This window comes from Saccopteryx bilineata, chromosome 1 (genome assembly GCF_036850765.1).
Source record: "Saccopteryx bilineata isolate mSacBil1 chromosome 1, mSacBil1_pri_phased_curated, whole genome shotgun sequence".
NCBI lineage: Eukaryota > Metazoa > Chordata > Mammalia > Chiroptera > Emballonuridae > Saccopteryx > Saccopteryx bilineata.
Genome location: NC_089490.1, coordinates 202,239,320 through 202,251,180, shown reverse-complemented (window position 1 = coordinate 202,251,180; position 11,861 = coordinate 202,239,320).

The following is an 11,861-nucleotide window of genomic DNA, read 5'->3' as shown; positions in this document are numbered from 1 at the left end:
TGGCCCACATCTCGAACCTGCAAGGGGCTGCATCTTGTACCCAGGGCTCTGGTTTCTGGCTTCGGCCAAGACTCTGCTTGGAAGGACTGTTTTTTCTTTTGTTTTGTTTTTATTTCTAGTTCGGGGTGGTAGTTATAACGTAGAGAAATGTTTGGGCAAACTCCAGAAAACAATGTCAATGTCGAGAACCTCAGACTGTGAGACCCATGGACACGCAGCCATTTCCACGGAGTAGCTGGCACATTCTGAAAAAAACCTCGTTTGTGAGATGCAGCGATTCCGGGGACGTTTCCCGAACCAGCTGCCTACAGCCCATAGCCCCTAGGTTGAAGGATTCTGGAAGGCAGAGCCCTGGGCGGTGACTCAGGGAGGTGTCAGGTAAGCAGGCTGCTCTCTGCTGTGTCCTTAAGCACACGCACTGGGCACCGAGAGCCCTTGCCCGCTCTATCCCTGTCTGCTCTGCCCTTGCCCCCCCCACCCCCCCTCATTCTCATTTCCCCTCCCGCTGCCGAGGAGCTCTCGTAATGGGCTCCGACATCTGGTACGCAGCAGACCTTTAAAAATCCACGCCAAGGACAGGCTTCTAGTAGGAACTTGGGGTTTGCTTTTCTTTCGGGTTTAATAGGACTTGCTCGGTTCAGCCTGCTTCACAACGTATTCCTCAACCGCAGGATCAGGAGGGCAAAGTGCCCCAGGGGGGACAGTGGCCCTGGGAGTTCATTCGCTCCATTTGCTGGTTGTCTGTCTCTTCCTTTCCGGTATTAGCTGCTCCCGCGGCAGGGCTGGGCTGGCCCTCCAGGTCCCTGGCTCCGATTTAATGTGAGCCAGAGATGCAAAGTCCCAGGCTTGGTCTGTCAGAACTTGATAGCTCTGTAAACATTGAAATCTTTGTTGCCATAACACTGGGAAAAATAATATGAGATCCTGCATATAAATATAGTAGAGGCCTTCGGGGAACGGGAGCATTTCTAAGTGACTTGGAGCTATGTCATGGCATAATCTCCTATAAATAAATGCCAGCGCAGTCACCGAAGGCCTGCCCGAGGTGCTCAGCCCTAGACAATGGTTATGATGAGGGATTAGCTTTGAACAGCGCAGTTATCTTCTTTGTTTTCTTTTTTCATTATTCACGTAAGCCAAGGGAAATGAAAGCATCTTATTTCAAGCAGAAGGGCCTGTGAATGATTAACTCTGCTTCCCTGCATTGGTTCTTTGCATAGCAACCCTTTGGTTTACAGCTAGAAAAAGGCTTACGGTAGCAACAGCGGCCCAGGGGGCCCAATCACGTCCTCACACACAGGTGGTGAGGACCCAACTGAGCCTAACCGTGTGTTGATGAGTAGAATTCTCCACAGCCGGCTCCTTCCACCACACGTGGGTTTTATTGGCCTTTTCCTGGTGGAGATGTGTTGTGCTGGTCCCTACTTCCATAAATACTCTGGCCTCTGGAGGACACTTGGGGATCTGAGTGACACTTGGCCGTGGCTATGGCTTAAGCTGGTGTATGCCACCATGTTTTCTCCCTCATACTATCTAAAACTGGGCTCACGCTGCCTAAATTTTACAATTAAAAAAAATAAAACAAAACATGGAATGGACAGAGAGCTTCAGAATGGTCTTCTGTTTTGATTTTAGCTCAACCAAAGTTCTGTGAGTAAACTTTGGCAGTCTTGGAATTATATATATATATATATATATATATATATATATATATATGGCACAAAGTATTAAATGGAAGAAAGAGAAGCAAATGGCATTGATTATATGATTCCAATTAAAGGGGCCTCCATGAAACAAACTATGAGGGATGAAGTCCAGGCCGATTCCACCCACACCTTTCTGTGGACATGTCATGCTTCCACACTGATATGACAAGGTCCAGTGTCACGGAAAAACAAGACCCGAGTTAGAGTCGCAGGAAACAAAGTGTAAGCTCAGGACAGAAGGAACACTGGAGAATGTAGGAAAATGCCGCACAGTTATAATAGAGCGAAAATATTTAGGACACTTAAATTTAGACTACAAGTCAATCCAGATGTTTATTTATTAACATTAATAATGTTTCCAGCCTTGTTATAGAATACCAAGTCCCAGGGGTTCCACTTCTTGAGTTTAAAGATGAACACGTGGGCTTTATTCTTTGCCAACTCTGTTTTGGTTTTCGGGCTTTTCTCTGGGCCACGGTTTTCCTGAAAAAGTGTTTGTTCAACGTGGAGCTGCTCCGATGCCCTGCAGGAAGCCCGCGGGGGACACGGGTCTCGCAGAGCGGTCCCCTCGCCGCCTTTGCCTTTCTCTTCGCGCTTCTGCAGCAATAAAGAAAGAAGATTGGCGTCAGGGCACGATCCGTCCTTGCCCATTTTGCAGCTGAAGTCATATAGCTCTGCCATCCCACTCAAGACCAGAAGGGCAGCTAGCATGAAAGCAGCTGTCTGCTCACAGGCATATCCGCAGTCACCAAAGGCAACCCCGTTTCAATTTATGGCCCCGAGGTTGCTCTCCAAACCCTCACGATCTCTGGGTCGTGTCCAAGCAGAAACCATTGAGGAAAAGGGACAATTTACACCCTTTCTTAGGGTTTCTGACACACTCTGTGTGTTGATGTAGTTGAGAACATTCTACCCTTGACACGTCTCTGGATGGGACGCCGTGAGCAAAGGGGGCTGAGGCACACGAGCGAGGTCAGCCAAAGCATGTCACAGTGTCTGGGGGACGAGTGTCCTGTCCGAGAAGTGGCTGCTGTGCAGTGTTCCCCAGAGTGACCCTGTAGGATTGTGGGGCTGGGCCAGCCAGTTGTTCTGGTTTGCCAATGGACCTTTTCAATCCTGATTTTTTACGTTGAGTTCTGCATAGTTTTAAATGTTGGCGACTAATTGGAACTGAAGTCAAACATCGTGAAGGTCACTCGAAACAAGGCTCTGAATGTTTGGGGCGGCCGGAGTTGCAGCCCCAGGCTTTGCCCCTGAGTCACTGCTGGAAGACTTGGTATTTCTCAATGTCTTAGCGCCTAAAACTGTCAGGTAGCATCTTTATTTACGCATTTCACTTTCTAGTCTAGGTAATGTGGCAGAAGTCAAGAAACACAGGCTTTGGAGTGAGGGGGTGGAGATTGTACTAGTTCCAGATTTTACCGAACTGTGACCAGCAGCCGCTGAATCTCCGGAAGCCTCTCGGACACGTGGGGAGATGAAAACCGATTTTACAGGGTGTCTGAGGGATTTAACAAACCCCAAATCTTAGCTTGGCCCCTAGGTGCTCCTGGCCTGGGTGCCACCCTTCTGGTCATTTCCAGCGGATGATCTGCTTTGGAAGACACACGCCTCCGTCTGGGTGAGTTTCTCTCTGAACGGGAGGAAGGAGTGCTCTGTGCATCTCCTACGCTTTGCGATACACATTTTGGAACTAGAAAAGGCTGGGAGGAAACAAACTCCAACAGTTAAAGCTTAACAGAAAAATCTTTTTTTTTTGCCTCAGACATTAATATTATCGCAGACAATAGTTGAGTGCTGTCCGTTGATATGCGGTCCGACACATTAAGACTATATGACTTGCTAAAAAAATAAAACCAGAGACCATTTATCTGGAGCGATGTGGTGAAGTCAAAAAAAGATGTCAGCTAGGTCCTGGCTGGTTGGCTCAGTGGTAGAGCGTCAGCCTGGCATGCAGGAGTCCCGGGTTTGATTCCCGGCCAGGGCACACAAGAGAAGCGCCCATCTGCTTCTCCACCCCTCCCCCTCTCCTTCCTCTCTGTCTCTCTGTCTCTCTCTTCCCCTCCCGCAGCCAAGGCTCCATTGGAGCAAAGTTGGCCTGGATGCTGAGGATGGCTCTGTGGCCTCTGCCTCAGGCGCTAGAATGGCTCTGGTTACAACAAAGCAATGCCCCAGAGGGGCAGAGCATCACCCCCTGGTGGGCATGCCGGGTTGATCCCGGTCGGGCGCATGTGGGAGTCTGTCTTTCTGACTGCCTCCCCGTTTCCAACTTCGGAAAATACAAAAAAATAAAAAATAAATAAAAGATGTCGGCTAAACTCTCTCTTCCCAAATGAGTGGGTGAGGGGCGCCTGGGATGTTCCTTTTCTTGTGTGTGCTCCTAGGGAGAGTCCCCTCTCCTGGCTTAGGTGTATGATCGGTGCGTGACGGGGTCCCAGGGGCCACCCAGCTGACGGGCTGCACAGATATGAGCACGAGTCCACGAGCGGACGTGGGCCTCTTGTTGTCTCTTCAGAATGAGGTGCGAGTTAGGGCTTCGGCATTCAAAGGAACAGCCTCTCTTCCTTCCTCTTCCTGGAACAGCTGCAAATAATAACAGAAAACAGCAAAACAAAACCCCAGTCTAACAAACAGTTCCTGTGGTAAAAACAAAACAGGCTAGTTACATAAAATGGTCCCATCTATCGGGCCTCTTCAAAGGACACCCCCTTGCTTGATTGGAACTCCTTGATAGCACGGTGGGCAGTGCAGTATGGCGGTGTCACAGGTTGTATGAAAGTGTCCACCGGTGAGCCCTGGATCAGTTTACTGACAGATCTATTTTATCCCTAAGAACTGTATTAGGAGCTTAGGAGACATTGCTTAAAATCCTCAGTGCCCTGTATTCAGGTCTCAGGCACGCGAATCTTCTCTCAGGTCACACAGATGGCTAGACGAGGCAAGGGTTAAACCAGATGTGCTGCTGCTCTAGACCTTTCTACCCTAGGCCTCCGTAAGTCTGTTAAGGTGCAGCTTGCCCTGCTTGTGGGGAATGGAAGTTACTGTCTTTCCCTGCCTTGTTTTTGAAAAATTTGGGTTCCAAAAACTGGGTGCATCTTATATAGTGGTTGTAGTTTTTTTTTAACCTACATTTCCTGCTTTTTTGCGCTTGTTTTTGTGCTCATTGTTGAAGACAGTGATTTGTTATCAGACGCAGATGAGGACAAGCTAATGGATGGGAGTTTTGACAGTGATGAGTTGTATGAATTTTATGATAAATAAAACTTGAGTTCAATCACTTTTTTTTTTTAATTCAGGCCCTAGAATTAAGGTGCATCTTATACAGGGGAGCATCTTATACATGGGGCAATACGGTACCTAGAAGTCTTTGAGGATGCCAGAACATCCAGGGATTCAATAGCCACACCAGAAATAGAACAAGACCACTTGATACACTCCAGTGGCAAAATCATTTACAATACTCACTGCTTCATAGAAGAGAAGGAAAGTCTCCCTCTTGTGCTTAATACATATACAACATGGAGGGGAAAAGAGAAAAGAATTGAAAAAAAAAATAGGAGCGATAAGGAGTTGAATAATGAGAGATTGGCTCTGACAAAAACATGAAGAAGCTGGCTCTCCCTCTTGTTTCTCGTAAGTGTGGTCCCCTAAAACGAATAAAGAGCTAGTAAATTTGACTGTAGGAAATGTCCAGGACTAATGGTGTCTGACATGCCATAGACAAGCAGTGGTGGTCCACTAATGTGGCATCAACAACTCAGGTCTGTGGTAACTTTGCTTGCATTCTCCCCCCCCTCTTATTTTTGATGTTTTCTAAAAGCTCCTACCTTATTTGCAGCTCTGCTGACAGCATCCCTAACTTTATGGATGAAAAATCCCCCAGGGTTAAACCTGAACAGAGAAGGTTAGAAGGCACGAGGAATGAACCTGTAAGTGGGCGATGCTCCTAAGATGGTGTGGGCATGTGATCAGAGAAGGATGATTATGACCTAAAGTTGAGTAAGTGACCTTAAGATAGTGGTAAGATTCAGCTGGTTCGCACTGGTTTGGCAGAACTGATACCTAATTTTATGTTGAGTTCAGCGAACTGGTTGATAAAATGACACTTGTCATCAGGGTTCTCTCTGAGGTGGGCACCTGGGCAGCTGCCCAATGTGGAAATCACAAATTTACATTCCTTACTCATTTTAACATTCATCTGCGCAACAGCATGTTCTCGGCGCCCGAAGTCATGTTCATTCCATTTATAGGTGAGGGAATGGGGTTCTCCTCATACAGTGAAAAAGATGGTTAAGGATAAATCACACAGCTGATGATGCTTGGATAAAAGCGAAGAAAATTGCAAGTGAGGACACCAATCAAAAAGCAATACGGAAATATCTTAAATACCAGTTTTATTGTTTTTTTTTTTATCAAATGTTATTTAATATTTTTTCATTAATATTTTAAAACTTTCTTATAGCATAATCTAGTTTTATGTACCTCTTTTGTTGTTCTTATTTAAGTATTAAATGCATGAAATAATAAACTACCTTTTGGTATATCATTTTTTTATACTTAAAATGGTCATAAAGGCAGAGAACCAGTTGTTAAATTATTCGAGTCCCACCACTGCCTTAAGGGTGAGGCAGAGAAGGACCCGGCAATTCCAGGGAGAGGCATAGCCTGCCGCAGGAAGTGAAAATGAAACCAGTGAGGACAGGGACCCTCAAGGGTCAGGGTTAGGAGAATTACCCATGATGAGAAATGAGGTAACCACAGGGCTTGGAAGAGACTAACGCTCAAGTCTCTGCTGAGCCAAGTCACACAGAATGATAGACTTGTGACGTTGCTCATCTGGATATAGTGTGTGTCTTCACAGGCCTTTAAGTTTTGGTAAAAATAGTGGTGCACTTTAAAGGACTGGGTGCGCTAGGTCCTGGTAGACGGATAGACAAACAGCCAGAGTGAAGGGAAAGGAGAAAGTCAGAGGCATAGTGTCTGCGAGAAAATCACCCCTGTTAGAAAGTGGTTGTCTGGTGGCTGCTGGACGTTTCGCAAGAGAAGCAGTCTGTGGGAACCTAAGAGCACTGTCTGTTGGCGGGGGCGACTGCAGCCCAAGCCAGCAGGTGCCAGAGCCCCAAGGACAGAACCGGGAGAAGATGAGAGGGCATGTCAGTGAAGTTTTAAAATGAGGAGGCTCTAGGGTGCTGGATGGAGACCATTCATAACAGAAGAGCAAGGGCAGGTGACAGAACACAGGAGGAGAGACCTGAGGGAGATGGACTAGGAAAGCACTTGGGAGAACAGAAAACTGAGTGTGGCACTTAACACCCAGAAGCAAATGGAAAGCTATCAGTGGTTCTCAAAGTGTGTGCCAGGGCACACCGGTGTGCCCTAGAAGATTTCTATTGTAGCTGCGCCCTATGGTATTCCAGAGAAATATGTGCCTGTTGGGGACCAAAAAACCAACAGGGTTTTTGGAGTTTAGATTTTGGGGGGACAGAGGTGTGGGGAATTGGCTGTAAGCTGACAGTCTGCCCAACCCCCCATCTCACTTGCCTGATTAGGTTGCAAAAGGCTGTTAAGCTGTGGTGCTGGATTGTTTACACGACCCCCCATGTTCCCTGAAAAGACTGGAGGCAAGTTTATTCTATCTTTTGGTGTAAAGTTAAGATATGTATGGTGGGGGTTTTCTGCACTCAACATAATTAAGAGTAAAAAGAGAAGAATTCTTCAATGTATTGATGAGGAAATGAGAGTTTGCCTTTCAAATATATGCTCAAACATTGAAGAAATCACTAGGACACATCAGGCTCATGTTTCTCATAAACACAAGAATGAAAAAACTTAACACATTTGTGCCGAGACCTGCCAAATTTACTAAATCTTACTAAGAATGTACCTATATATATAAAATGATAACCTATTTGTTGTTGTTTTTTTTCTTTTTTTAAATCCTCTTTTTTATGAATTCTAAAAAGCATAACTCAAATAATGTAACATAGGCCCTGGCCGGTTGGCTCAGTGGTAGAGCGTCGGTGTGTGGGGGACCCGGGTTCGATTCCCGGCCAGGGCACATAGGAGAAGCGCCCATTTGCTTCTCCACCCCCCCCCCCCTTCCTCTCTGTCTCTCTCTTCCCCTCCCGCAGCCAAGGCTCCATTGGAGCAAAAGATGGCCCAGGCGCTGGGGATGGCTCCTTGGCCTCTGCCCCAGGCACTAGAGTGGCTCTGGTCGTGGCAGAGCGACGCCCTGGAGGGGCAGAGCATCGCCCCCTGGTGGGCAGAGCGTTGCCCCTGGTGGGCATGCCGGGTGGATCCTGGTCAGGTGCATGCGGGAGTCTGTCTGACTGTCTCTCCCTGTTTCCAGCTTCAGAAAAATACAAAAAAAAAAAAAAATGTAACATAAAAATGTTTTTTAATGTCAGAATAAATTTAATTTTGTTGTATTTATTTTGTTTAATTATAAAAGCACACTTGGACTTTATATTTTTTCTTTAATATTTGACTTAATTATTATCACATATTTCTCAGAAATTTGTATATAGTGCGCCTACAATTATTTGTAGGATTTTAAATGCGCCCCGACTTCAAAAAATTTGAGAACCACTGGGCTAACCAGAGACTCCTTGAAAGGACAATGCAGGGTGATGCCCGGACAGAGGGGGCAGTGCTGAGCTGCTCAGACACCATTTAGACCTGATGGGAAATGAGGGCCGGGAGGCTGAGTGGGTCAAGATCCCTGCTCACTCCCTTAGACCTGGGGAAGGAAGGAGGTGAGACGAGGCTGGATGTCTATAAAAAGGAACCTTTTGGGGCCATCCAGAAAACGTAGTACAAAAGAGAGCCTCGTGAAACTTTTTGAATTCCCAAGACTGCTGCCAAGTAGGGATGGTTTTGTAACTGAAATCCCCCCCACGAAATAGGTTAGGTGCACGTTAATGATCTGCCAATGTTGGACTGTGGCTGAGATAGAGGAAGGAATAATCCTTGGGAATACCAGACAGTGGTCAAATTACCCAAGGGATGTTAACTCTGGAAGAGAAGATTTCCCCGTACTGACTATGAGATGATTATGTAAATTAACTCAGGTCTAGTGGAGAGGGGGCACCTAACAGAGGAGTCTTGACAACAAGACTGTTTTAAAGGGGTTGCTTAGAGACTATAAGAAACTGTGTACTCATTAAAGAATGAGAATGTGTAACCAGCGTCTGTTTAGTGTCATATAGGGATGTAACATAAAATATTTATTAAAATTTGTACAAAAAAAAATCAGTACAAAATACCCAAAAGTAGTATTTAAGTACTACTGGAGTTTTTTTAGTGGAAGGAGGAATTTATATAGATTAAAAATTCCAACTTTACAAAATGAAGAAAAATCAATTAGGACTGCTCATTGTTTCAAGCAGGCCACTTTGTCAAAGACTGGTCTATCCTGTATATATCTTTTGATTTCTGCACTTATTTCTTCTTTGACCCATTCATTTTTTAGAAGTATGTTGTTTAGTTTCCACATTTTTGTGGGTTTTCCCCCCTCTTTTTTGCAGTTAAATTCTAGTTTCAAGGCTTTATGATCAGAAAATATGCTTGGTACAATTTCAGTTTTTCTAAATTTGCTGATATTGTCTTTGTGGCCCAACATATGGTCAATTCTTGAGAATGTTCCATGTACACTAGAGAAAAATGTATACTCTGTCGCTTTGGGATGAAGTGTCCTGTAGATGTCTATCATATCCAGGTGTTGTAGTATTTCGTTTAAGGCCACTATATCTTTATTGATTCTCTGTTTGGATGACCGATCTAGAGCCGTCAGCGGTGTATTGAGGTCTCCAAGTATGATTGTATTTTTGTTAGTTTTTGTTTTAAGGTCAATAAGTAGCTGTCTTATATATTTTGGTGCTCCTTGGTTTGGTGCATATATATTAAGGATTGTTATGTCTTCTTGATTCAACTTCCCCTTAATCATTATGAAATGACCATTTTTGTCTCTGAGTACTTTTTCTGTCTTGTAGTCAGCATTATTAGATATGAGTATTGCTACGCCTGCTTTTTTGGGGGTGTTGTTTGCTTGGAGTATTGTTTTCCAGCCTTTCACTTTGAATTTGTTTTTATCCTTGTTGCTTAGATGTGTTTCTTGTAGGCAGCATATAGTTGGATTTTCTTTTTTAATCCATTCTGCTACTCTGTGTCTTTTTATTGGTAAGTTTAATCCATTTACATTTAGTGTAATTATTGACACTTGTGGGTTCCCTACTGCCATTTTATAAATTGCTTTCTGTTAGTTTTGTATCTAGTTTGATTCTTCTCTTTTGTTTTTCTATCATTTGTTTTTGTTTGTTTGTGTTCCATACTTCTTTCCTCTGTTGCTACCTTTTTTAAGTCAAGTGTTTTTGTGGTGGTTTTTTTAAGGGTGGTTAAAGACTGCTCTATCCTGAACCAGAAGAATGCATGGTGAAATGAATCAAGAGGACACTCTATCTTGTTCTTAAAAAGTGCTTAATATGTATGTGTTGTGCAGATAAAATAAGCATATATTGAGTCACTGAACAAATTAATGAATAAATCAAAGGAATAATTGCATATTCCATTGGGAAGTCTTTCTCCAAGATGGTAACTGCCCTTCCTTGGGCTCCCATGCTGTCATGTATATCATATCCCCTCTCTTATCCTACTGTGTTCTATGCTCTCCTACTAAGTGCAAAGCTACTTGAGGGTAGGAACTGATCCTTAGTTTTCATAACTCCAGTACTGACCACAGTATCCTGTACATAGCAGACATTTAAACAATGTATAAATGAATGATGTATTTACCAGAGTGCTAGTTGAACCCAAATATTAGATTAGAATTATACATGGATGTGTAAAAGAGTGTACTTGTTCTTTAAATACTTGCATAATATCTTAATGGACTTGAAGTCCATTAAAGAGCAGAAGGACAGACAGGGCTGCTACTGTAATTTGAACGTGTATCTAGATTGGAAAATGGGTTATAATGATGCAGAGTGAACAATCCATTTCTCGGGAATGAAAGAATGAAGGACGGGAACATGCTTTTTACCAAAAACACAGAAAGAGGGTGTCCTCCCACATCCCGCCAAATATCCAGACCTCAGATTATACAAGGATCAGTTCTTGAAAACATTTTCCTAGAGGAAATCCAGCATCTATCTCCCCCTACTGGCATCATATTAAGAGTGATGTCTGACTTGTTTTTTCTCCTTTTAACTGAGAAATGTTCTAATGGGATGAATATTTTCTCTCATTATTTGGGGAGGGGATCTTGTTCTTAAAGTTTAAGCACCCTACAATGGAGATGTGTGTTGCAGTGAGCGTTTATCATGATTTGGAGTATAAATTGTTCCGTCACAGATGAGGAATGGTTAAATATTGTTGCTAGTGCATTTGTAACGAATTTTTTGGTGACAGTCGATTATATAGCAGGCTGATGCAATGAAAATTTTTAATAAACCTTTGACTGTAGAAAATTCCAAACACACACAAAAGTAGAGAGAAAAATATAGCAAATTCCCATGTACCCATTACCCAGCTCCAGCAAACAAGTCAAAACCAACCTTGTTTCTTTCATTGTTTCCTCAGAGTCCCATGTCTGGATCATACTGAAGCCAAGTCCAGGTGTTGAGTCCCCTTGTAGGCAGATATTGCAGTATGACCTGCAAAGTACAGATACCCCCGTAATGTCACTGTCACGCCTAACCGAAATTAGCGATAGTTCCTTAAGATCAGCACATATTCAGCGTTCACATTTTTACAATTATTTTAAAATGTGTAATTATGTACTTTACAGTTTAATAAGTTCTATATTGGTACTTGTTTGATATGTTTCTAAAATCTCATGTAATTTGTGAGGTTTGTTTCCTCCCCTGTTAAATTTGTTTTTGTAGTAACACTTTCCATTTCAGAACAAAATTGCATCGTTTGTTCTAAAGAGCGTTGCACAATCTGGAGTTTGCCAACTGGATCCCCATGGTGTGGTGTAATACATTCCTCTGTCCCCTGTGTTTCTTGAAAACTGGTAGCTAGATCCAGGAGCTTAATATTATTCAGGTCTGATTTTTTTTTTTTTTTTTGCAAGGTGCTGTTGTGTATTTCTATTACTCAATGTCTGGCCACAACTGAAGTTCATTGTCTAGGGTAAAATATCTAGAGCAACACCTT